Source organism: Sapajus apella, unplaced genomic scaffold (assembly GCF_009761245.1).
Source record: "Sapajus apella isolate SASKATOON/1434 unplaced genomic scaffold, GSC_monkey_1.0 scaffold9, whole genome shotgun sequence".
NCBI classification, from domain to species: domain Eukaryota; kingdom Metazoa; phylum Chordata; class Mammalia; order Primates; family Cebidae; genus Sapajus; species Sapajus apella.
The window spans coordinates 39,519,505-39,544,013 of record NW_022436949.1 but is presented as its reverse complement, the minus strand read 5'-3'; the positions used below and the strand labels follow the sequence as shown (position 1 = coordinate 39,544,013).

Here is a 24,509-nt window from a genome sequence, read left to right as displayed (position 1 = left end):
TTGAAAGACATAAAGTTATCTTTCTCTTTTAGGCATTTGGAGGGGTGCAAAGTATACTGGGGGTTTCACTGATATTTCTCTCATGACTAATGACTCTGTACATTTATGTAAGTTTACTGGGGTTTGGATATTTGAGCTCATGGTATATTATAAAGGAGTACATCAACAGAGTCCCTAATGCTGTGAATCTCTTCTAGGCTGAACAAAAACAGATTGTGTCTATTGTTCCTCTGAGAATATGGTCTGATGCACTTACCAACCTTAGGGTTCTCTCCTGGACTCTTCTAGAATTTCAGCGTCCTGGTAGAGCTGAATTTTCCTCTGGATGTATGTTAAGCTACACAGATAAGAGAGCAGGACTCTCTTCAAGACTAGCAGACCCTCTACTTCTATTAACAGATCAAGTATCAAGGCAGATACAAGAAGTTCCATATCATCCCCTTATTTTGTTTCAACGAGCCTTTAATGATTTATTATTTTTAGTTTATTAATACTTAATACTTAGACTCTGCAGTAATACTAAAAGTCCTATACTCACATCTATTCATTCAACAACCATTAATTGTAGACTGATTATGACTCAAACACTTCTCTGGACATTGGTGATCTAAAAAAGCAAAGTCCATGCCTCAACATACAATACATTAATAAAAAAATAAGGCCGGGCACAGTGGCTCAGGCCCGTAATTTCAGCACTCTGGGAAGGCAAGGCAGGTGGATCACCTGAGGTCAGGAGTTCAAGACCAGCCTGGCCAACACCAGCTCTACTGAAAGTACAAAAATTAGACAGGTGTGGTGGTGGGCCCCTGTATTCCCAGCTACTTGGGAAGCTGAGGCTGGAGAATCACTTCAACAGGGAAGGTGGAGGTTGTGGTGAACTGATACTGTACCACTGCACTCCAGACTGGGCAACAGAATGACTTTGTATCAAAAATAAATAAATACATAAATACATATGTAAAATGAAATAAAATAAAAAAGGTTGGATGTGGTGGCTTACACCTGTAATCCCTTCACTTTGGGAGCCCAAAGTGGGTGGACTGCTTGAGCCCAGGCGTTCGAAAACAGGTGGACAACATAGTAAGACCCTGTCGCTACAAAAATAAAAAAAAATTAAAAAAAAAAAAAAAAAAACCAGGCATGGTGGTGTACCTGTGTTCTCAGCTACTTGGGAATCACTTGAGCCAGGGAGGCTGAGGCTGCAATGAGCCATGACTGGGCCACTGAACTTCAGTCTTACTGGCAGAGCAAGACCCTGTCTCAGGAAACAAACAAGCAAAAACCAAAAAAATAATTTGAAATAGTGAGACTCTAAAGAAAGCAAACCTATAAAATGAATGAACAGTGATTGGTACAGGAAATGAGGGAGCAATAATTTTCACAGAGTGTCAAGGAAGCTTCTACACAGAGGTAGATGGAAGCTAAAACCCAACTGATTAAAAACAAAACCAAAAAATACCCTAGCAAGGTGTTGATGAGAGTGAAGAGGGTTTCAGTAGAAGGGAATGGCAAAGGTCAAGGTCACAAAGACACAGTCCCAGCGAGCAGGCCAGAGTGGATAGGGTCTGTGAGGGATGCAGGAAGGAGGGTGCCTGGTCAGGAGTGTTTACCAGTGAGTTCACAGAGGGGAGACTTTATAAGCCACAGAGAGGAGTTCAGATTTTATGGTTGTAAAATAGGAAGACAAAGGAGGGCCTCAGACAGGAGAGTGACAGGTCCTGATATTTAGTTTTTAAACAGGGTTGGCAAACTAGCCAAACGGCTAGCCATTGGTTTGTGTAAATAAAATTTTATTGGAATACAGCCATGCACTTTCCTTCATCTGTCTGTGGCTGGTTTCATGCTTGGTTTTGTGGTTTCATGTTTTAACATCAGAGATGAGTAGATGTGATCGAGATAATATGGCACACAAGCCTAAAACATTTATTATCTTCCCTTTAAGAAGATCACTTTGGCTATTTATAAAGCATAAACCATGGGGAAGGGCAAGAGTGCAAGCTGGGAGACCACTCAGAAGATTATTTAGTAGTCCCGGCAAGAGATGATGTGGGTAAGAGCAGGGCAAATGGGGTGGGGAGTGATGAAATGTGATGGACTGTGGGAAGATTGTGTGATCAAATCTATAGAAGTATTACAGAGAGAAAGCAAAAAAAAAAAAAAAAAAGCAATATTCTGTAGCCAGTGGTTAGTTGATGCTCTTCTGCAATTCCTGAACACAGTCCATATTTGAAAGGTTTCAACTTTACATGGTAAGAGCAGTATATTTTTGTAGAAAATATTATTACTATTATTTTCAGAGTCACACAGCTCTCTGATTACAGTAATCGACTTAGGTGCTCCACAAAATGAAACCACATGCCAGTAGGTAAAATGCTTGCCTTCTCTTTCCAGTGTTTCTCTGTCAGTAAATATTTATTCCTTAAAACCTTTTCTCAAGGCTGTCCCCAATATTCAATTACGCAAAAAGCCATGAGTAAATGGAGTCCTATCTAAATGAAAATAACAACATGTAAACTCCAGTTGATTTTTGCAAACAAGACTTTTCTCTCATTAACATTATCCTGCAAGAAAAGATAATTTCAGGAAGCAAGTTCATTTGGGGATCCTTTAGACTGAGCATGCTAATGAGGAGACCATCAGCCCAAAGCCTCTTACAGGTGGAAGACATTAAGTCTTAGTCCTAAGGGGGCAGTTGTCCTTGTATTGGAAGAATGTGACTCCTGATGAATGGGAAGAGGAGGCCACTGTGCCGGGATAACTACAAAAAAGAAATTACTTAGCTAACCACAAAATAATTCCAGGCAGGGGGCAGGCATTCCAACTGCCCATTCCCAAAAAGGTAGGAGGACAGAGGACACTGGATGATTTCCAAGGAACTAAAAGAGGTTTAGAAGAAAAATAAAGTGGAGATGTTACAGATTTGCAGATCTACTGACCTTAGAATGGTCATGAAATTTTCTTTGACATACCCTGAAAAAGGAAAATAGGATTTCAGATTAGGTTTTATAAATCCCTACTCCGTAATATGTGGACAAGGTCAGTACATTTCAAAACTGGATGAACTTTTTCACATCTGGTTTGGGTTAGGAAGGTTATTGGCTAGGGAGTTTCAAACAAGGTGGAAACTTGAAGCCAATTTTATGGGTGTGAACTGAAACTGACAAAGAGCTATTTCAAACAGTCTGCTAGGAAACAGGGAGAACCTCCAAAAGGTCTGACATGAATGCACAGATATAAATATGTCACCATGTTTGATACACAAATCAGAGAGCTCAAACAGTGCCACCAAGGAGAAAAATAAATAGCCTCTATAAGTGGGCATTTGCCACATATATATATATATATATATATATACACACACACACACACACACACACACATACATACACACACACATATATATGAAAGAAATGGTCTTTATTTTGCATCTGATATCTTCCATGAATGAATGGTAGCTATGAATATCTAAATATAAATAGGGTGAACTTTAATTGGGTCATTAAATTTTCAGTGGGATAGAATGAAAGCATTCTAATTAATGCAGGCCAATTGTTAAAGGCTGTCTTATTTTCTATTGGTCAAAAAAATTGCTGACTTTCTAGATTGTCTAAAGAGACAAAATGAAGTGAATGTATTTTATTCTCCATTAACCAAATTATTTAATGGTGCATGTGTGGAAAACACTGATTTTCTTCTTTTTATTTTTGGTATTTTACAAATGGCTAGTTTTAAAAACAAATCATCAATTAGATATAGATGCTTTGTTAACAAATTAATAAGGACAAAGAGAGACCATAAAGCACAACAACTTCATGACTCTAGATGTGATTGAGATACTATGGCCCACAAGCGTAAAACGTTTATGATCTTCCCTTTAAGAAGATCAGTTTGGCTGTTTATAAAGCATAAACCATAGGGAAAGGCAAAAGTGAAAGCTGGGAGACCGCTCAGGAGATTATTTAGTAGTCCAAGCATGAGATGATGTGGGCTACAGTAGGGCAAATGGGGTGGGGAGTGATGAAATGTGGATAGATTGTGGGAAGACTGTGTATAAACTGTATAAACTGTAAACTGCATCAGGATGAACTGACCAAATCTTCACCAGTCAAGGAGGCCATCTGAGAAACCTACTCTCTCTATTATTTTGAAGTAAAATTTTTTATTCTTTTTTATTTCAAGCTCTATAATAACTAGATGGATCAGGCTAGAAAGGGTCTGAGAAGCATTCTTCTGCTTAGTTGATATTTCGCCCTCTAATTCTGCTTTTAGGAGAAAGGAAGTTTCATAAGTGTCTGCATTTTTCTGTTGGCTTTTGATAAATTTTTAAGGCCTTACAACCAACAGTAAACTCAAAGACCACTAAGAGCATGAGATAAAGATTATTTTTGTCTCTAAGACACTTAAAAATAATTAAACAACAACAACAGCAATACTATATGGCCTTCCACCCAAAAGAGTTCATTGCTGTTCAACTCATTGAATATTATTTGACTATTGCTCCCAAGTTTTAAGGAAATTTGAAATTTTGATTCTGTTCTTCAAGGTAATTTTATACTTTAAAGTCAATTAAAAATGACTAAACCAAGCTTCTTTAGGTAAACAACACAGGATTTAAGACTGAGCATTGAACTCTATAGATTACATCATTACTGATCAAATCTTGCCGTCAAGTGCACAGAAAGCATTTTCTTTTTTTAATGTTAGGTTTCACAGAGATAAAACTAATTTCATTCTCTATAGCACCTTAAATCCATGAGTGCAACAGGAGCAAACATTTTAGAGAAGAGGATAAAATCATTTTCATTTATACGGATGTAACATCTCTAAGGGATGGATTTTCATCATGCTGCTATGAAATCAAGATGAATTGCACGTCAATGAATGATTGCACCTTTAAAGTGGTGCCAAGGATGCACAATTTTGGGTAAATAAATCTTAGTAAGTGATCCAGAAGCATAACAAAATGTACCAGAGAAAAGAGATACAAGAGAATATTAGAGAAAAGATGTGTTCAATCTTTATTTCTCAGATTACTTTTAAATCTGGGCATTAATCACTGAAAAACGATCACCTAAATTGAAGTCTGGTGATAACAGAAATTGATGTCTTTGAGATCATGGCAAAATATAATTTCTCTGTTGTACCAGAAATGTTATTTAGAAACACTTCTTTAAAACAAACACACAAGATGCAAAATTTAGTTTTTTCTTCCTGAAATAGAATCTCACAAGAAAGTGTAAGATAGAAGTAATCAAACAGTCTAACTACAGGATTTGCTGATTTCATCAACAGAAATGATCAACAAATAGCTGTTGCTCAGAGTCACAGTAAATTCAGAAGAACAAAATTATGCGCTTTAATTGTGTTTAAATGATGAATCAAGAAGAACATTAGTAACAAATTCCCCCTAAAAGCAATACATCTTCAAACTGAAAGTGTATACCTGTGGCACAAACCAAATCTACTACAAGCAACTGCTGTCCCAGTATGGGAAAATTCAGTTAGGGAATTTGAAGCTCACATGGCCAGTACCATTGGTAAAAACTTACGAAAATAAATTATTATTTATGTAGCAGAAAAATAGCGATTAAACAAGCTAAGCATCTCCATATACCATTTTTTCATGATGATATCTTAAGCCCTAAAAATTATATATGCTTCACCCTTAGGAGTAAAATACAAATATGAACATTCAAACACCTGGGCATATCTCTTTTCAACCTTAAATAGGTTGATCCAAATTGCCAGGAAATACAGAGAGATATTTAATATCAACACATACAACTGGATGGATAGGATTTTTTAAAATAAATACATATTTTCTTGCTACCTCTACCTTTCTCATTCAACAATCTTCTAGTCTGTTAATATCTCACCATCCTCTATACCAACACTAAAAAAAAAAGACGTGAAATCTGGTTGAAATTAAAAGCCAGAAAATAGTACCTTTGTATAAGATGGCTTTGGTTTACTACAGGTGGTAGATGTGGATGAAGAAGTGTATTAGTTATCTATGGCTGGATAACAAATGACAACAAAAGACAGTAGTTTAGAACAAGATTCATTATGTCACAGTTCCTCTAGGTCAGAAATTTTAGTGTGGCTTAGTTCAATCCTGAGGCGCTGGAACCCTAACCAAGCTGCAGTTATCTGAAGACTTGACTGGGAAGCAGCCTTCGCAAGCTGATGTGAAATCATATATTGCCCCTTTTGCTGATACCCTTCATTAGAAGTGAGTTGCTAGGTCAGATTATCCTTAAAGTAAGTGGATTACCAAAGGGTGTGCACACCGTAGTGCAGAGATCACAAACAGCCACATCAGAAACTGCCTCCCACAGGAAGGATCAGCATCAAAACACAAATAATGCACCCTGGGTGCAGCAGTAAAACGTGTAGCAATATCAGCTCTACCTATAACAATGCACTGTTGGTAGGTGCATTACTTTTAAAAAGCAAAGCATCCTTACATTAAGCAAGTAATTACCAATATTATTGCCATTGAGCTAAATATTGTCAAATAAAAATGTATGTTATGGGTTGAATGACATTCTCCAAAAATATATGCTCAGGTACTAATGCTTAGTAGCTGTAAATGTGATTTTACTTGTAAATAAGGTCTACACAGACACAGTCGAGATAAGATGAGGTCATGGGGGTCTCAAGTGACAGAGAGTGGCTAATCCAATATAGCTAGTGTCCTTATAAGAAGAGAAGAAGAGACACAGACAGAGGCACACAGGAAGATGGCTAGGTGATGATGGAGTCAGAGATGGAAGCCATGTGTCTGTGAGTCAAGGAATACCAATAATTGCATGCAAGGAACAAATGTAACAGATTCATCACTAGTGACTTTAGAGAGATGTTGGCCCTGTCAACATCTTGATCTCAGACTTCCAGCCTTAAGAACCACGAAAGAGCAAATTTCTGTTTTAAGCAACCCAGTTTATAGTACTTTGCTATGGTAGTCCTAGGAACTGAATACAATATACATGTCAGAAAGCAAAGATATCAATTTTCCTGATGCCTCCTTGGTATTTCAAACAAAAATCTTTATGCCAGCTTCATGGTGGCTGTTCAATAACAGATAAACAAACAAACTAAATTTATTAAAATAATAGGATGTGGGCACTAGTAAGACTTAGGTTTTATAATTCTAAGGGCTAATATATAAAAATTCATTCTTCAGATTGAACAAATCAATTTAAATACTTTAAAATCCAGTAAAATTTGGAATTATTTGTCATATTTACTCTTGTTTGGATCTGATGCTGCTTTTGGTAATAGTCTCTTAATAATTATTTAGTCATCTAATACATACTGGTGAGTGACATGTAACATTGTATATAGAGCCTACATAGAAGTACGTAAAAAGGAAACTACATATAAAAATATTCCAAAATGATTAATGAAAAGTTACAACGGCCATATTTGAAGACTTACTCTACATTAACATTATCCCTTTATCTTTAAACTTTCTTTTTTTGAATATTTACTATTTTAAGAATACCATAAAATAGTTATTTATTAAAGTATTTATCATTTAAGTGAAGCTAATTTAAAATCATTTATCTGCTATATATTGTCAAAAATTATAAGACATTGAATAATGAGTAAGGCTTAGAGGATTATCTTAAATATTAAAGAACTTAAAACACTACTTAGAATCTATCAAAGCAAATGCATATGCTAATATGTATTATTTTTCTTTTTTACCCTGTCCATGGTGTTTTGAGTACATGGTCACAAAAATTGCATAAGTAGAAAAAGATTCCCTTACCATGTGGATGTCATATCAATATTATTAGATGGAAAGAAACACATACATATATGCATACTATTAAGTTACTTAAAGCTGATGATCTCTCAGGATGGAGATGATTTAACAGCCAAAATAGCAGTAAATCAAAGCCACATTTAATAATATATTTGCTCTTAGAAAAGTAAACAGGTGTGCTTTCTTGCAACTGTGCTGTCTGACTAAACACATGGGCAGAATTTCATCTTAATACTTCCAGCTGTGTTGACCATCTGTTCATCCTTTTTAATTTTAATTAATAATAGAGACTCTCTTTATTTCATTAATCTCATTGGCAAATTTGTATTCACAATTTGCCCTATTTATGGATAAAGAAACAAGTCTGAAGAAATCAGAAATTCTAACGGTTCATCCCTTCTCTAGTTTTACTTTAATCAGCGACTCTAAAAGTAAATAAAGTTGTTCCCTTTAATAATAATAGTTGTTTTCAAACTTTAAACCAACAAAGATAAAAAAAAAGAGAAAGAAGGGAATTACATAATGGTAAAGATATCAATTCAACAAGAAGAGCTAACTATCCTAAATATAACACAATCCTAAGCAAAAAAAAGGAAAAAAAGGTGGAGGCATCACGCTATCTGACTTCAAATGATACTACAAGGCGACAGAAACCAGATCAGCTTGGTACTGGTACCAAAACAGATATACAGACTAATGGAACAGAACAGAGGCCTCAGAAATAACACCACACATCCACAACCATCTGCTCTTTAAAGAAAAAACTGACAAAAACAAGCAGTGGGGAAAAGATTCCCAAATGGTGTTGGGAAAACTGCCTAGCAGAAAACTGAAACTAGACCCCTTCCTTGCATCTTATACAAAAATTAACTCAAGATGGATTTAAGAAAAGACATAAAATCACAAAATCTCTAGAAGAACAACTTAGGCAATACCATTCAGCACATAGGCATGGGCAAAGACTTCATGACTGAAACACCAAAAGCAATGGCAAAAAAGCCAAAATTGACAAATGGGATCTAATTAAACTAAAGAGCTTCTACACAGCAAAAGAAACCATCATCAGAGTGAACAGGCAACCTCTAGAATGGGAGAAAAGTTTTACAATCTATCTACATGACAAAGGGCTAACATCAAGAATCTATAGGGAACTTAAACAAATCTATAAGAAAAAAATGAACAACCCCATCAAAAAGTGAGCAAAGGATATGAACAGGCACTTTTCAAAAGAAGACGTTTATGCAGCCAACAAACATATTGAAAAAGCTCATCATCACTGGTCATTAGAGAAATGTAAATCAGAACCACAATGAGATACTACCTCATACCAGTTAGAATGGCAACCATTTGAACAGGAAACAACAGATGCTGGAGAGGATGTGGAGAAATAGGAATGATTTCACATTGCTGTTGGGAGTATAAATTATTTCTAAATATTGTGGAAGGTAGTGTGGCGATTCCTAAAGGATAGAGAACTGGAAATAGCATTTGCCCCAGCAATCCCACTACTGGGTATATACCCAAAGGATTATAAATCATTCTACTATAAAGACACATGCACACATATGTTTATTGCAGCACTATTCCTAATAGCAAATACTTGGAACCAAACCAAATGCCCATTAATGATAGACTACACAAAGAAAATGTGGCACATATACACCAAGAAATACTATGCAGCCATAAAAAGATGAGTTCATGTCCTTTGCAAGGACATGAATGAAGCTGGGAACCATCATGCTTAGGAAACTAACGCAAGAACAGAAAACCAAACACCACACGTTCTCACTCATAAATGGGAGTTGAACAACGAGAACATATGGGCACAGGGAGGGGAACATCACACACCAGGCCCTGTTGGGGGGTGGGGGGGAAGGGGAGGGTTAGCATTAGGAGAAATACCTCATATAGCTGATGGGTTGATGGGTGGAGCAAACAGCCCTGGCACATGTATACCTATGTAACAAAGCTGCACATACTACTCATATATCCCAGAATTTAAAGTATAATTGAAAATAATAATAACAATAATAATAATAAATAGGTGTTTTCCATAAACTGAGCAAAATCAGCATCATGTTATAAAAGAGATGCCAGGAATTATTCATCATCTTTTTAACAGATGATGACGTTTTTATCCACAAATATTCATTCCACATAACTTTTTCTTCCTCTTCTTTTTGAAAACTCAATAGTAAGGAATATCCACTGTGAAGTGGGTACTCATAATAATTACATTCAAGGACATTGAGATAGATTTTGTTTACACACCTACATATTTATTTATTTTCCAACTTAATTACACTTAAATCAGATTTTTAAAAGTAAAAAATTTAGGCTCTAATTTTTAAAAACTAAATAAATACACTTTCATTACGAAAGTAAACTGGAACTTTTATTTATAGAATAACTATAGCACTCCAGTTCAACTACCTGCATTAAAAAGTAGTTGTTTTTTTCTGGTCTTAAATATTCAACTTTTTTATTACACTATGTGTGTGTATGTGCACGCACGCGCGTGAGCATGCACGTGCACGTGAGCAGCCATGCATCACTTAAGAACAGGGATGTTTTGCGAAATGCATCCATAGGTAATTTTGTCCTTGTGTGAACATCATAGCATGTACTTACATAAACCTAGATGGCGTAGCCTACTACACACCTAGATTACATGGCATATAGGCTGTTGCTTCTAGCCTGAAAACCTGTACAGCATTTTACTGTACTGGCTACTGCAGTCAATTGTAACACATTGGCAAGTATTTGCACATCCAAACACAGAAAAGATATAGTAAATATATGGTATAAAAGATAAATAATAGTGCACCTCTATAGAGCACCTGCTGTGAATGAAGTTTGCAGGACTAGAAGTTGCTTTGGTGAGTCAGTGACTGAAGGATGAGTGAATGTGAAAGCCTAGGACATTACTGTACACTACTGTAAACTTTATAAACACTGCACACCAAGGCTATACTTAACTTACAGAGTTATAAACTTTCTTTCATCAATAATAAAGTAACCTCTGTTTACTATAATGTTTTTATTTTATGAACTTTTTAACTTATTGGCGCTTTTGTTAAAACACTTAAACAGAAAAACGTTATAAGGCTATATAAAAATATTTTCTTTTTTTATATCTGTACTCTATATTCTTTTTTCTATTTAATTTTTTTTTACATTTTAATTTTTTGTGTTAAAAACTACAACACAAGTATACAGATTACCCTAGGCCTACACCTGGTCAGGATCATCAGTATCTCTGTCCTCTACGTCCATATCTTGTCTCACTGGAAGATCTTCAGGGACAAGACCTGAAGCTGGCAGGAAGCTGTCCTCTCCTATGCCAATAATACTTCTCCTAGAAGACCTCCTGAAGGACCTGCCTAAGGCTGTTTTCACAATTAACTTTTATTTTTTTAAGGAGGAGGTGTACACTCTTAAATAATGATTAAAACATAGTACAGTAAATGCATAAATGAGTAACAGTCGATTATTATTTCAAGTGGTATATACTGTACATAATTCTAAGTACTATACTTTTATTATACAACTGGCAGCACAGTAAGTTTGTTTACACCAGCACCACCATAAAAACATGAGTAATGCACTATGTTATGATGTTATGATAGCTATGAGTCACTAGGGGATATGAATGTTTCAGCTCCTTTATAATCTCACGGTATCACCATCTTACATGCAGTCCTTCATGACTTTAACATCCTTATTCAATGCATGACTATACATGATATCTAGAATAGACAGGGCTTCTCAAACTTTAATGTGCACATAGATCGCACCTGGCAATCTTATCGAACACATTTCTAATTCTGTAGGACTGAGTGAGGCTTGAGATTCTGCATTTTTTTGGTCACATACACATTATTTAATCCTCATGATACACCAACGTAGTTTAAAATGATCACCATTCCCATTCTGCATCTGAGAAAGTACAGAATTTCAGTAAAATGGTTCATAATCACAAAGTTACAATTAAACTATTTCTCATTTATTTCATATTGTTAACACTGGTATCTTTATTTTTTTTTCAACTTTTATTTTAGATTCAGGGAATACATATATAAGTTTGTTACCTGGGTATATTGTGTGATGCTGAGGTTTGGGGTATGAATGATCCCATTACCCAGGTACTGAGGATACTGCTCAGTACTTAGTTTTTCAACTGTTGCTTCCCTTCCTACTTCCCTCCCTTCCTCCTCTCTTTAGTAGTACCCAGTTTCTATTACTGTCATCTTTACATCCTCAAGTACCCAATATTTAGCTCCCACTTACAAGTGAGAATATGTGGTATTTGGTTTTCTGTTCCTGCATTAATTCTTAGAATAATGGCTTTTAGCTCCATCCATAATACTGTAAAGAACAGGATTTTGTTCTTTTTTATGGCTGTGTGGTATTCCATGGTGTATATGATCCACATTTTCTTTATCCAGTCTGTCGTCGGTGGGCATCTAGGTTGACACCCTGTGTTTGTTATTGTGAATAGTGCTATGATGAACATATGAGTGCATATGTCTTTTTGATAGTACTGAGATAGAAATTCAGTAGAACTAGTTTCCAAGACAGCAGGTCACAAGAGTCCACTGATAAGGGAGGATACAGTAAGAGAAACCAGCCTAAACCACCTAACACCAAGATGGCAGCAAAAGTGACCTTTACTGTTCATTGTATGCTAATTATGCTGCATTTCCATAGCAAAAATACACCTCCTGTCACCATGACAGTTTTTGTTTACCGTGGCAACCACTGGAGAAAGCCCTATGTGATAAAGAAAAGGGACAGTTCCGTGGTTACTGGAAATCCATGAAAAGCTTATGAATAATCCTCCTTCTAATTATGCATATTAAACATAATAAAACTGCTGACCTATGACACTCTCACTATGTCTTCTCTCTGAAACTGCCCTGCTCCATCTGTGGAGCAGTACTTTCAATAAAGTTTACTTTGGCTTTGCACTTGGGATTTGCTCCTGAATTCTTTCTGGGACAAAATCAAGAATCCATCTCCCACAACCCTCTCAAGGACCAAGGGTCTGCCCAGCATCAGTACAATTTTTGTCTTTAGATTTATACCCATGAATGTGACTTCTGGGTGAAATGGAAGCTCCCTTTTAATTGCTTTGAGAAACGTCTGAAAGAATGATCTTCTCTCTCATTCATTGTCGATAGTATAGTTAGTATCTTGGCATTTTTGCACACTTCTTCATATATTTTTTAGTGTCCATTGGTGAGCAAATTATATAAGTTATAAGGATTTGCTTCTGATAAAATGCTGCTATACGAAAAAGGTGATAGAGTGGACTATTCTTTAAATATCGTGAGACATGGTTTCCTGTGCTCCTTGCCTCTTGAAAGCAGAGCCAGGAACACAAGCTGCCATGCAGGGATTTTCCTTTGAAAAGTGATGCCAAGGAGCAAGAGTGAGGGAGGTAGCATGCATCAGTAGGGAGGGAAAATCAATGTGAAGTGTGTACTTCAGTTAGTCTACACAGCAGGAAACTCAAGCTTGATCCCGCCATGATCCTCTAAGGAATCATGTATAATGTACTCGTGAATTGTTTGACCAAGAAACAGCAGAGGGGGGCATTTCTTCTCCAGTTCCCATAATCATGGGTTGCCATTTTAAATGTTAGTTCCTGTCCCATTCCAGGGTATGATTGGGTGAATAAAGAAAGATGTCCTGCCAGTGTCCAGTGGTGTTGTCAGAAATGCCCTGGAGCAGAAAATTAGAGAAGAATAGTGCAGCTAAGGCAGCTGACTCTTGGTTTCACTTAGTCTGGGGGTTAGAATAAAAGGTGTATTAGGAGTGTGTGATGCAGAGTCCAAGAATGTCCAATACAGAACAGCCAGAGATTCTTAGACAAAAAAACAATAAAAAGAAAGACATTAGATGGGATGACATATATATGTCTGATTTTTTTTATTTTTATTTTTTTTTGATATGGAGATTTGTTCTTGTTGCCCAGGCTGGAGTGCAATAACAAGATCTCAGCTCACCACAACCTCTACCTCCTAGGTTCAAGCAGTTCTCCTGCCTCAGTCTCCTGAGTAGCTGGAACTACAGGCATGCACCACCACATCCAGCTGATGTCATATTTCTTTTAGTAGAGACAGGGTTTCTCCATGTTGCTCAGGCTGGTCTTGAACACCCGACCTCAGGTAATCTGCCCTCCTAGGCCTCCCAAAGAGGTGGATTACAGGAGTGAGAGACCACACCAGGCCATATGTCTGATTTTATATCTATGGTAACATTATGCTAGTTCTCTGAGTGTGATATAGTTTGGCTGTGCCCCTAACCAAATCTCATCTTGAATTGTGTGAATTCCCATGTGTTGTGGGAGGGACACAGTAGGAGGAAATTCAATCATGGGGGTGGGTGCTTCCTTTGCTATTACTATGATAGTGAATAATTCTCATGAGATTTGATGGTTTTATAAATGGGAGTTACCCTGCACATACTCTCTCTTGCCTGCTGTCATGTTCATCTTCTACCATGATTGTGAGGCCTCTTCAGCCATGTGAAACTGTGAGTCACATCCAGAAACTTAAGATCAGCTACACAAGACCTTGAAAACATTTAGTTAAGAGTTTTAATGTCATTTCTCCTTTCAGGTGTATCATTTGTCACCTGTACTTGAAGGGCTTTACTTCTTATCTCTAGCTTATCACTTATAATTTCTTAGCCTTGTTTTAGCTGCACTTCATTAACCCGTAATGAATTTAAACATACGATCATTTTTAGGTAATTTTAATAATTTGAGGTAAAGATGGAAAAAGAATGAAAAAGTCATGAACAGAAATTCTTGCAGTCTTCTAATAAGTAATTTATATTTAACATTGAGGATATGATTGCATTGTTTATCTTACGGTGTTTTAATTACAATATATAATTTGCCTACCTTCAAGAGTACTTAAGTTATGCACAATAAACATGTTTACATGTTTAGGAAAATAGGTTACTTTAATTTTCAATGTTAGAGGCTATTATTTAACAAAATTATAATGGTTCAAACCCTTCATAAGTTTCTTCATTCAGGCCAAGTATTTTTAAAGGGGGGAATTTAAATGAGAAATTAATTTGTACAAGGCAAAAAAACTGAGGTCAAATTTTAAGAAAAAAATAATAATAAATTTATAATGACAACTTAAAGGAGCCCGTGGACAGATAAAGTTTCCTAATAGATGAGATGAGGACTCTGGCTCTGTTTCTTGGAGGATCATTGTGTTTCTCTCCCTATACATACCATTATTGGTTTCTGTGCACATCACAAGGATCATATATGCCTGATTTGCTACACAAGATATGATATCTTGGACAGATTTGGCAGGATAAACCTGCAAAATAAGTGAACTAAATTTCCCCACTCTAAGTGTTCTGTACCAAGATATCCTTATGCCATTTAAAATTCACTTGAAGTGCTATCTGTTAAATTACAGACCTGTGTATTATGTTTAATAGTAATCCTCTGTGGAGTTCACTAGAAATATTAGAGATGCATTTACTTTTGTTCAAGAATATTAAAATAATTTATTCTTTACCAGACCAATTTTTAATTACTTCAGATATGTTCATGTAATTTAAAATATGCATTCAAGGAAAGAAGCTCCTCAACAAAAAGGATCTCTATATTTTTGTTTTCTAGAATACTCTTTCCTATTACATACTGAATGTGAGTATTTCCACTAAAAATGAAATTGAAACCATTCATTCCAATGTTAATTTACAAGTAAGGGGAAGCATGCTATGTAAACCTTGTGTAATTGATAGACCTTATTTATATAGGCTTTCTGAGTATGCTTTTAATTATGTTTGTTCATAGTTCTGAACTGTTATTTATAATATTTTCTGTTAATAATTTGAAAAATATGTTAGCAATTCCTGATGTGAATCTGGTTTTTAATCAGCCAAGTGTAAACTACTCAAATATTTTTTTCTGTCAATTAACTAAAAGAACCACATCTAAAATAGGTCTGACACTAAAAGATACTTAGTGACTGTATTTATATTTAACACTATTGAGTGAACCCCAAATCCCAGTTTGGGGATACACAGTGTATTTGTTCTAATAACGATGAAACACCTAAGAATCTAAATTTGTTTCTGAATTTCCTGTTTTCATTTTAAGACAAATTATGCTCAGCTGCACAAACAAAGTAATTGACAACAGAATTTCAGTAGGAAGAAAGAATGTTTTCAGAATTATGGAAACCTCTCAAGAGAGAAATGTCAGATAGCCACAGAAGAAGTATATATTCAAAAGCCATAGAGCCAAAGGAACTTCAATATAAAAATGTCATTTTCTAAGAATAATGCTGGCTAATTCTACTTTAAAAGCAAAAAAATATGAAAGGTTATTACCAAGAGGGTGTTAACCAGATGTTCTCAATCTCTATATGGAAGGAACGTCTGTAAGTTAGATAAAAGGGAGAACAGCCACATACAGAAGGTTATTAAGTCTTGGGAAGGTTAAGAAGTGAAGATGTGAACAGTATTTTAAAGATTAATTAAATTTTATCTATCCATGAAACTTTAGGTTGGAAGAAAGGCAGGCTAGATTGGTAGCCACCTTATAACCTTCTTTCTTTCTTGTTTCATGAAGTACTTGTTTTAGTAATGTAATAAGTAACATGCTAAAAATAGCAATGAAAATGATTTTCTTGGTTGCAAAATAATATTCTGACTTAATTTGTGCATCTTAACTCGTTCTACATTGAGAACTCATGGGCATGATATCCTTCAATACATTGTATATAATGACATACCTTGGAGTCAGAAAGTTGTGAACTCAAACTCTGCCCTTTTCTCACTGTGTGGCTTGGGCAATTTGCTTAACTTTGAAGATGTGTTCTGAAGATCAGCAAGCACAAATGTTAGCAAGAAGCCCAGCACCACCCTGCAGGAAGGAGTTTCTGTCACTAGTTTCTCAGTTGGTTTCCCTAGTTGGATTGGATTCCAGGAGGTCAGTAGCATCTTTTACTGAAGTGTCAATCTTAGTGGTCTGGCTTACCATAAATATGCTTTGAAATCATGTTAAATATTTGTCATTGTTAGAAATACATTACTAAAACTGTATACCAATGAATGTCTGCCAAAAATCCTTATGGCAAATAGAATTTGAGAAAAGAAATTCATACGCACACTGTGGACACTCATAAAGAGGAATAAATTAATGTCACTTAAAAACAACAACAAAATTGTCCGTAAGTGAATATCAGAGGATAACAGCAAAACCTCAAAGGCTGATAAAAAGTCCAAAGTCATTGCTGCAAGGTATCTCTAAAGCGTAACACAGGAAAACTTAATAAACTGAACACAGTGCCATTTGAGACACTGGTAGCATTTGCTATCTTTCCTAAGTTGCTGGGGTAAGGCAAATGTGATTTTCTTCCAGTAGATAATTGCCAGAAAGAGGCCCTAAAATTTCCCAGGGATAAAAAAGAAAAATACATTGAAATTTTAAAATAAAACTAAAATAAAACAAAACACATGACATGTATTTTCCTGTTGAGTGCTGTGTTTAAAATACAATATTTTATGTACAAGTGCCCACAAATATGTTAACTAATTAAGGGAAATCTTACATATAATTAGATTTGTTCATGAAATAAGCTTAGGGTGGTTTTGCCCACATATTCAAAATATTTATGACGTTTTCTGCTAAATGAGTGATGAAATTATTGCTTGATGTTTATTCTTCAACATGACTTATTAGCAATATTTCTGTATAATATTATGTGAGCTAACATCAAAATTAACATGGACATTAGCCATATCATGTACTGATTCCTCCTTCATATGCCATATATTATTTCCCTTTGATGATTTGATTACAAACCTCTAATTGTTTTATCAGAATTATGCCTAAAATGGCAAAGGGGTTGTTGCCATAACATGTTGGAGTAACCCAACTATGATATGGACATCTTTATACCAGATCATCTAGGAGAAAAAAAATAACATTTAATAAAATATAATCCTTAAATGTGTGACTCTTACATATTGCAGAATGATGAATCTAAAAACATCAGAATAAGAAATAAGAAAAGGGCCTCCATTGTAAGCTGTTAGCTATCTTTCTTTCATTAGTGTAGGTATTTCAGCTTCAGGAAAACCCTTGTTATGCAAAGCAAGCTTATCCTGGTCTACAAGTAGTAGGATGTACAGTCCAGATATTGCCTTGACAAGGACAGGAGAGCTTACTTGATTTCTTAGAAAGTTGAAGCATTTGCTTTAGGTTTATCATCACTGGAGGCATTCATGTGCCTACCATCCAATTTTTGTTGTAACATTATTTTCAAAAATTGAATATGCTACTAAGTGCATAACACTTAAAACTGTATTTTAAACGAAACATTTTTAAACTTTTAAGTTTGGAGGTTCAAGTGTAGGTTTGTTACGTAGGTAAGCCTGTGTCATAGGGGTTTGTTGTACGGATTATTTCATCACTCAGGTATTAAGCCTAGTACCCATTAGTTATTTTTTCTGATCCTCTCCCTCTTCTCACCCTCCACCCTCCAAAGAGTCCCAGCATGTGTTGTTTCCCTCTATGAGTCCATGTGTTCTCATCATTTAGTGCTTGCAAACATCATTAGCTAACTCTAACTATGGAAATGACAGATTTTTAAAATTTGAAAATATAGGTAAGCATAAGGAAGAAAATTATTCTCAAGCCTATTCCCAAGCAGATAATGTAAGGAGGAAATAAAGAACAAAAGCAGAAGAAACATTGTTTTTAAAGCTCCTGGTCACATCTTTACCACTCAACACCTACTTCACCCACTTCACTAGAGAAGGCCCACACAGAATGAGTCCAATTCCATCTCCTTCTTATCTACTCTTGAGGCATATTCTGAAGGACCATTGTTTATATCTTGCCAAATTGTATTCTATCTAGTCTGTTACCACATTTGTCTCTCCTACTAGACTAAGCTCCTCAAGAACAAAAGCTGCATTTTTTTTCTTTAAATATCTAAAGTCTAATTATAGTGATTGACAAATATTATATTGTCCAATATTAAACTATTGAATGGATTAATGAACGACTGGACACCAACTCCTGGGTTCTTTAAATGTAGTAATCAAGTCAAATTGTTCCTCCATAAGCCTAGTTATTTCCTACATGACACTTAAATATGACTATAAAATTCCTGTTTAATTACAGCTATGGCTTTTTCTTAATAAATTGGCTTTTGATAGCACTAATTAATTGAAGTAAAGGAGAATCTGTCAAGATTTCTATCTAATTCTGTGTTGTAACAAATTTTAAAAATTATTAAGGTGATTACATACAAATAATTATCATGAAATATATTGGTGATAGTATACAAATTATACAAATGCCTGTGTACATTATAATAGAAGCCCTTTTATCTGATATGATTGGGTATAACTGGTTAAAAAATGGCTAAAATGGTAAGTTTTAAAAAATTTGAATATTAATTTCTTAATCTTTTTATTTGGGAAGAAGCATTTTCAAAAATATTTAAAGTAGATGTCTAGATGTCTAACAAGTTTTGAATAGTATTTCTTACATGACACACCAGCTTTACATTTCTTACAATGCCCAATTTTAATTCTTTAAGATGAAATAGGAACTTAAAGACAATTGAGAAAGAATCTGTGTGCAAAATCCTTGTAGATACCTTTTACCATCTACTGACAAACTTTACAGCTACTTAACAGCAACAGATTTTTTTTTCCTTTTTCGGTAATTAGACTTACTGAATCTCCCCAAGGCATTCTGCTTGGTTATCATGGAAACAACAGTTATCTTTCTGTATGTATTCACGTTTCCTTGGTTTATGTAACTTTTAATTAAATTACATAATTACAAGAAAATTACAGCTAGAATAAAATCATTTGGGAATAAAAACAACTTACTCTTAGAAAGTATACAAAAAAAGGCGGGGAAGGATGCAGGGGCATTCAGAAGAGCAACTCATTATTGGCAAGTACTCAGAGTGCACAGACATTGGTGAGAGTGCTTTGGTTAGGGGATTGGGAGAGCCAACTACATGGAGATGGGTTAGGAGACAATGTTCTGGGGTTCTCATGTTCTGATCCTCAATATCCATTAACTCTCTGAAACACTGCTTCATCTATCCTGGCTCATCTACCTTGCAAAATGCCCACAGCTTTCCTCTCCTCTCACTCTAGCTGCCTTAAATCTAGTCTTCTCAAGATTTGAGAATCTAGTGCTCCTCAAATTTTCTGTGCTGAAAGACAAATTTTCTCTCCAATTTTTCACAAACCTATATTACACTTATAAAACACAGTTAAATTACAATAATTAAAAAGACAAAATGCAAGGGCATTTTAAATTGTGAGTTCAACAACAAAATTACCCTGTCATGCTGCTATAAAAGTTTCTAAACATTTCCTCTCATTTTCTATTCCTATTTCCCTATTGACCAGGAACAGTTTGCAGAACAGCATTGGTTTACAAACTGCACTTTTTTGGCACTTATCTAGACCAAGCCTATAGATTAACTACATTTCTATTTGTATATGACATTTGGATGGACAACATGATATAGAATACACTTGAAAAGCAGATATAGAAAAGGAGAACTAATAACTTTGTAACTATTCCAGACGAATCTGATTCAAATGTTATGTACCAAAGTTGTGAGCTGTTTTGCTGTTGCCATGAATCCCCATGTTGAAGGTCACATAACCTGAACATGCCTAGATGAACCGAGTGTGCAAATACAGGTTTAATATAAGTGCTCAGACCAAGAAAAAGGGACTGAATTAAGAATATGGACATCACATGGTAGGATCCAAGATCCAATTAGATTGGGCCCCATGGGCAGGATCCAGTCAGATCATGCCATCCAGCATCATGTCATTGCAAGATCCAATTAGATCATGTCTCACTGCCATAAGCTTATAAGATCAGACTCAGTCCACAGCTGGTAGAGACAGATTTGAGCATTTCCTGCTCAAGTCAACTCACTGCAAAAACCCAGTAATTCCATGTTTGCTTTTACATTGTGCATGCACAAACAGACTCAGTTTGGTTCTGTAACAACTTTTCAAGGTAAAATTGAATATTCTCTTCAGATACATAAATTTCTTTCATCCAACTTTGACTTTCATGAGTAAAAACAATAGGAATTTGAGAACATAGGTTTATATGCTATACTATAGGTTAATTTTTTTTTCAAAATAATGCAGTTAAGAGAATTAATAGTATTAAAATACAAGTATATTTAAATATTTTAAGGAGGTGAAAAACGAAGGTTATGGAGAGAAAATTAAAGGTATTCTTGCTTTAAACATTTAACTCCCTATTTTAGTTCATGGCAATGTGATCGTTCCTTGTCAGCTTTTATTTTGCATTGTGGTTCAAAAAGAAATCATGCAGAATAAATTCTTCCTTATTTTGGGACTTATTTACAGAACAAATTCTTCCTTTTTGGGGGGCTTATTTTCCATAGCTGGTTCATATGTAAGTGCAAACATATGCCCACATCCAAAAATAATCTAGATACTTCCCTTCCATATGTGTGCCCATGAAAGGGGAAAAGAGAGTGAACTGATTTTAAGTTAATCAGAAGGGCACCAGGGATAATATGTTATATGAAAATAATAAATATGGGAAATATGGGGCTCGAGCTCAAAGAAACAAGGGATAATGTCTTTTTAAAAACTATGTCAAAAACAAAATTCCCTAAATTATTGGCTACTTATGCATTTTGTTTGGTTGACCATTCACGGATAGTTCAGTTGTAATATTCAAATTGTGCTCCATCATCATTACAAAGCCAGCTCTCATGCCAAGATAAGTCCTAAATACTTTTATCCTGAATTAAATGAAATCGTGTAATCAAGGTTATAACAACATCTGTCTGACATTAAACAGTTGGCTGTTAAAAATAGAGAGTTTCTTTTCATCTATTCCATAAAATCATAGACCTGGGATAAGTCTTCAAAGTACCACTGCTCCCCCAAACCTCAAATATTAAGTAGATAGTTCTAAAATTGCTACAGCATTTCGCATTTTTAACATGTCATAAGTTTAGATATCTTTGATACTCTGTCATTTTTTAACAGGAAAAACAAAACAAAACAAAACAAAAATCTTTCGATTTAATTAACTCATGTTTCCAGAATATATTTTGACCATTAGAATTTTCAAGTACACCTTGTTTGATTGTGCTTTGCTTTACTGCACCATGCAGATATTGCAATTTTTACATGGTTACGGTTTGCGGCAAGCTTTTGTCAAGAAAGCCTTTTGTCAGTGCCATTTTTACAACAGCATGGACTCATGTCTCATCTCTGTGTCAAATTTTGTTAATTCTTACAATATTTCAAACTTTTATATTTATTATATCTGATATGCAGATCTATGGTCAGTGAACTTTGATGGTAACAATTATAATTGCTCTGGGTGCCACTAGCCTCATACATATAAAACAATGAACTTAATCAATAAATGTGCATTTTTTTTTTTTACTACTTCACTGATTGGCCATTCCCTTGTCTCTGTTTCTCTGCTCAAGCCTCCCTAGTCCCTGGTAAAGTGACATTATTAAAATTAGGCCAATTTATAACCCTACAATGGCCTCTAAGTATTCAAGCAAATAAGAAAAAAGTGTCTTCTTTTAAATTAAAAACTAGAAATGATTAAGATTAGTGAGGAAGGCATGTCAAAAGCTGAGATAAGCCAAACTAGGTCTCTTGTAACAGTTAGCCAACGGAATGTGAAGGAAAAGTTCTTGAAAAAAAATGAAAAGTGCTACTGCAATAAGGGCATGAATGACAAGAAAGTGGAACAGTCTTATTGCTGATCTGAAGAAAGTTTGAGGGTTCTGTATGGAAGATCAAACCAGTCACAGCATTACCATAAGCCAAAGCCTAGTAAACAGAGAGGCCCTTACTACTCAATTCTGTGAAGGCTGAGAGAGGTGAGGAGGCTACACAAGGAAACTCTGGAACAAGTAGAGGTTCCTAGGTTGAGGGAAAGAAGCTGTCTCCATTAACATAAAAGTTCAAGCTGAGGTAGCAAGTGGTCATGGAGCAGGTGCAGCAAGTTATCTAGAGGGCCTAGCTAAGATAATGGATGAAGATGGGCACAGTAAACAATAGATTTTCAATGCAGATGAAACAGCCTTCTTGTGGAATGAGATGCCATCGAGGACATTCACAGCTGGAGAGGAAAAGTCAATGCCTGACTTCAAAGATTCAGTGGACAGGATGGCTCCCTCATTAGGGGCTAATGAAGCTGGTGACTTCAAGTTGAAGCCAGTGGTCACTTGCCATTCTGAAAATCCTAGGGCCCTCAAGAATGATGCTAACTTTACCCTGCCTGTGCCCTAGAAACAAAACAACAAAGTTCAAATGTCAGCACTTCTGTTTACAGCATGGTTAACCGAATATTTTAAGTGCACTCTTGAGACCTGCTACTTAGAAAAAAGATTCCTATCAAAATATTACTGCTTATTGACAATATACCTCGTTACCCAAGAGCTCCAGTAGAGATGTATAAAAAGATTAATGTTTTCATGCCTGCTAACAGATCATCAATTCTGTAGCTCATAGATCAAGGAGTAATTTTAACTTTCAAATCTAACGTATTTAATAAATACATTTTATAAGCCTATAACCGCCATTGATAGTGATTTCTCTGATGGATCTGAGCAAAGTAAATTAAAAACCTTCTGGAAAGAGTTCAGTATTCTAAATGCCATGACAAACACTTGTAATTCAGGGGAAGATGTCAAATATGAACATTAACAGCAGGTTGGAGAAAGTTGATTCCATCCCTGATGGATTTGAAGTCTTCCTTCAAGCTTCAGTGAAGGAAGCAACTGCAGAAGTGGAAGAAATAGCAAGAGAATTAGAGTTCAAAGTGGAGCCTGAGTATGTGGCTGAATTGCTACAATCACTTAAAAAAAAAAAAAAAAAACTTGAACGGAGAGGCATTTCTGCTTACAGATGAGCAGAGTAGTTTCTTGAGGTGGAGTGTATTTCTGAAGAAGATGCTGTGAACCCTGTTGAGATGACAATGGAAGATTTGGAATCTTCCATAAACTTATTTTGCAAAGGGTTTGAAGAAGTTCTGTGAGTAAAATGCTATCGAGCAACATTGCATGCTACAAAGAAATCATTTGTAAAAGTTGACACAGGAAACTTTATTGTTGTCTTTTATTAAGCAACTGTCACAGCCACCCCAACTTTCAGCAACTACCTCCCTGATTAGTCAGCAGCCCTCAACATTGGAGACAATATCCTTCATCAGAAAAAATATTAAAACTCTCTCAGTGTTCAGATGATCATTAGCATTTTTTAGCCATAAAGTATTTATTATGTACACTGTTGGGGTTTTTTAAAGCCGTAATACTACTACACACAAATTTTATATGCACTGAGAAACCAATGATGTTGTATGACTTACATTATTGTAATGTTCACTTTATTGTGTTTTTTTGGACCTGCATCTGCAATATCTCTAGTATACCTGTATAATATACAATATGGTAATCAACTCTTCTCTTTGGTTTTTGTGTTTATTCATTAAAGTGGAGTGTTTATCTGCAGAAATGTCCCTGGTATGTGCATATTTTATAATCTCTCCTTATAAGTCAAATTCTCAAGGTCCTTAATCATTGCTTATTATTTGTGAGGTTCTTAAAGTATTTCCTTTTTGGTATGTAATTTCTAACATTTGCACTTGTTTCTCTAATCAGTGTCAGGGCAAATTGTTTTATAT

At 35.4% G+C, this 24,509-nt stretch overlaps 1 protein-coding gene and 1 long non-coding RNA gene across 2 annotated transcripts in view; one reads left to right on the top strand and one right to left on the bottom strand.

The window, feature by feature from the left end:
• Window positions 1-10,756, top strand: part of LOC116551177 — a 13,122-nt gene extending 2,366 nt beyond the window's left edge. Inside the window, exons 2-3 of the long non-coding RNA XR_004268752.1 lie at window positions 1,601-1,604; window positions 10,672-10,756. This is a non-coding gene — a long non-coding RNA (uncharacterized LOC116551177). The remainder of the gene's footprint in view (window positions 1-1,600; window positions 1,605-10,671) is intronic.
• GPC6 (glypican 6) overlaps window positions 1-24,509 on the bottom strand; it is a 1,186,177-nt gene that overhangs the window by 687,138 nt on the left and 474,530 nt on the right. The window lies entirely within an intron of this gene.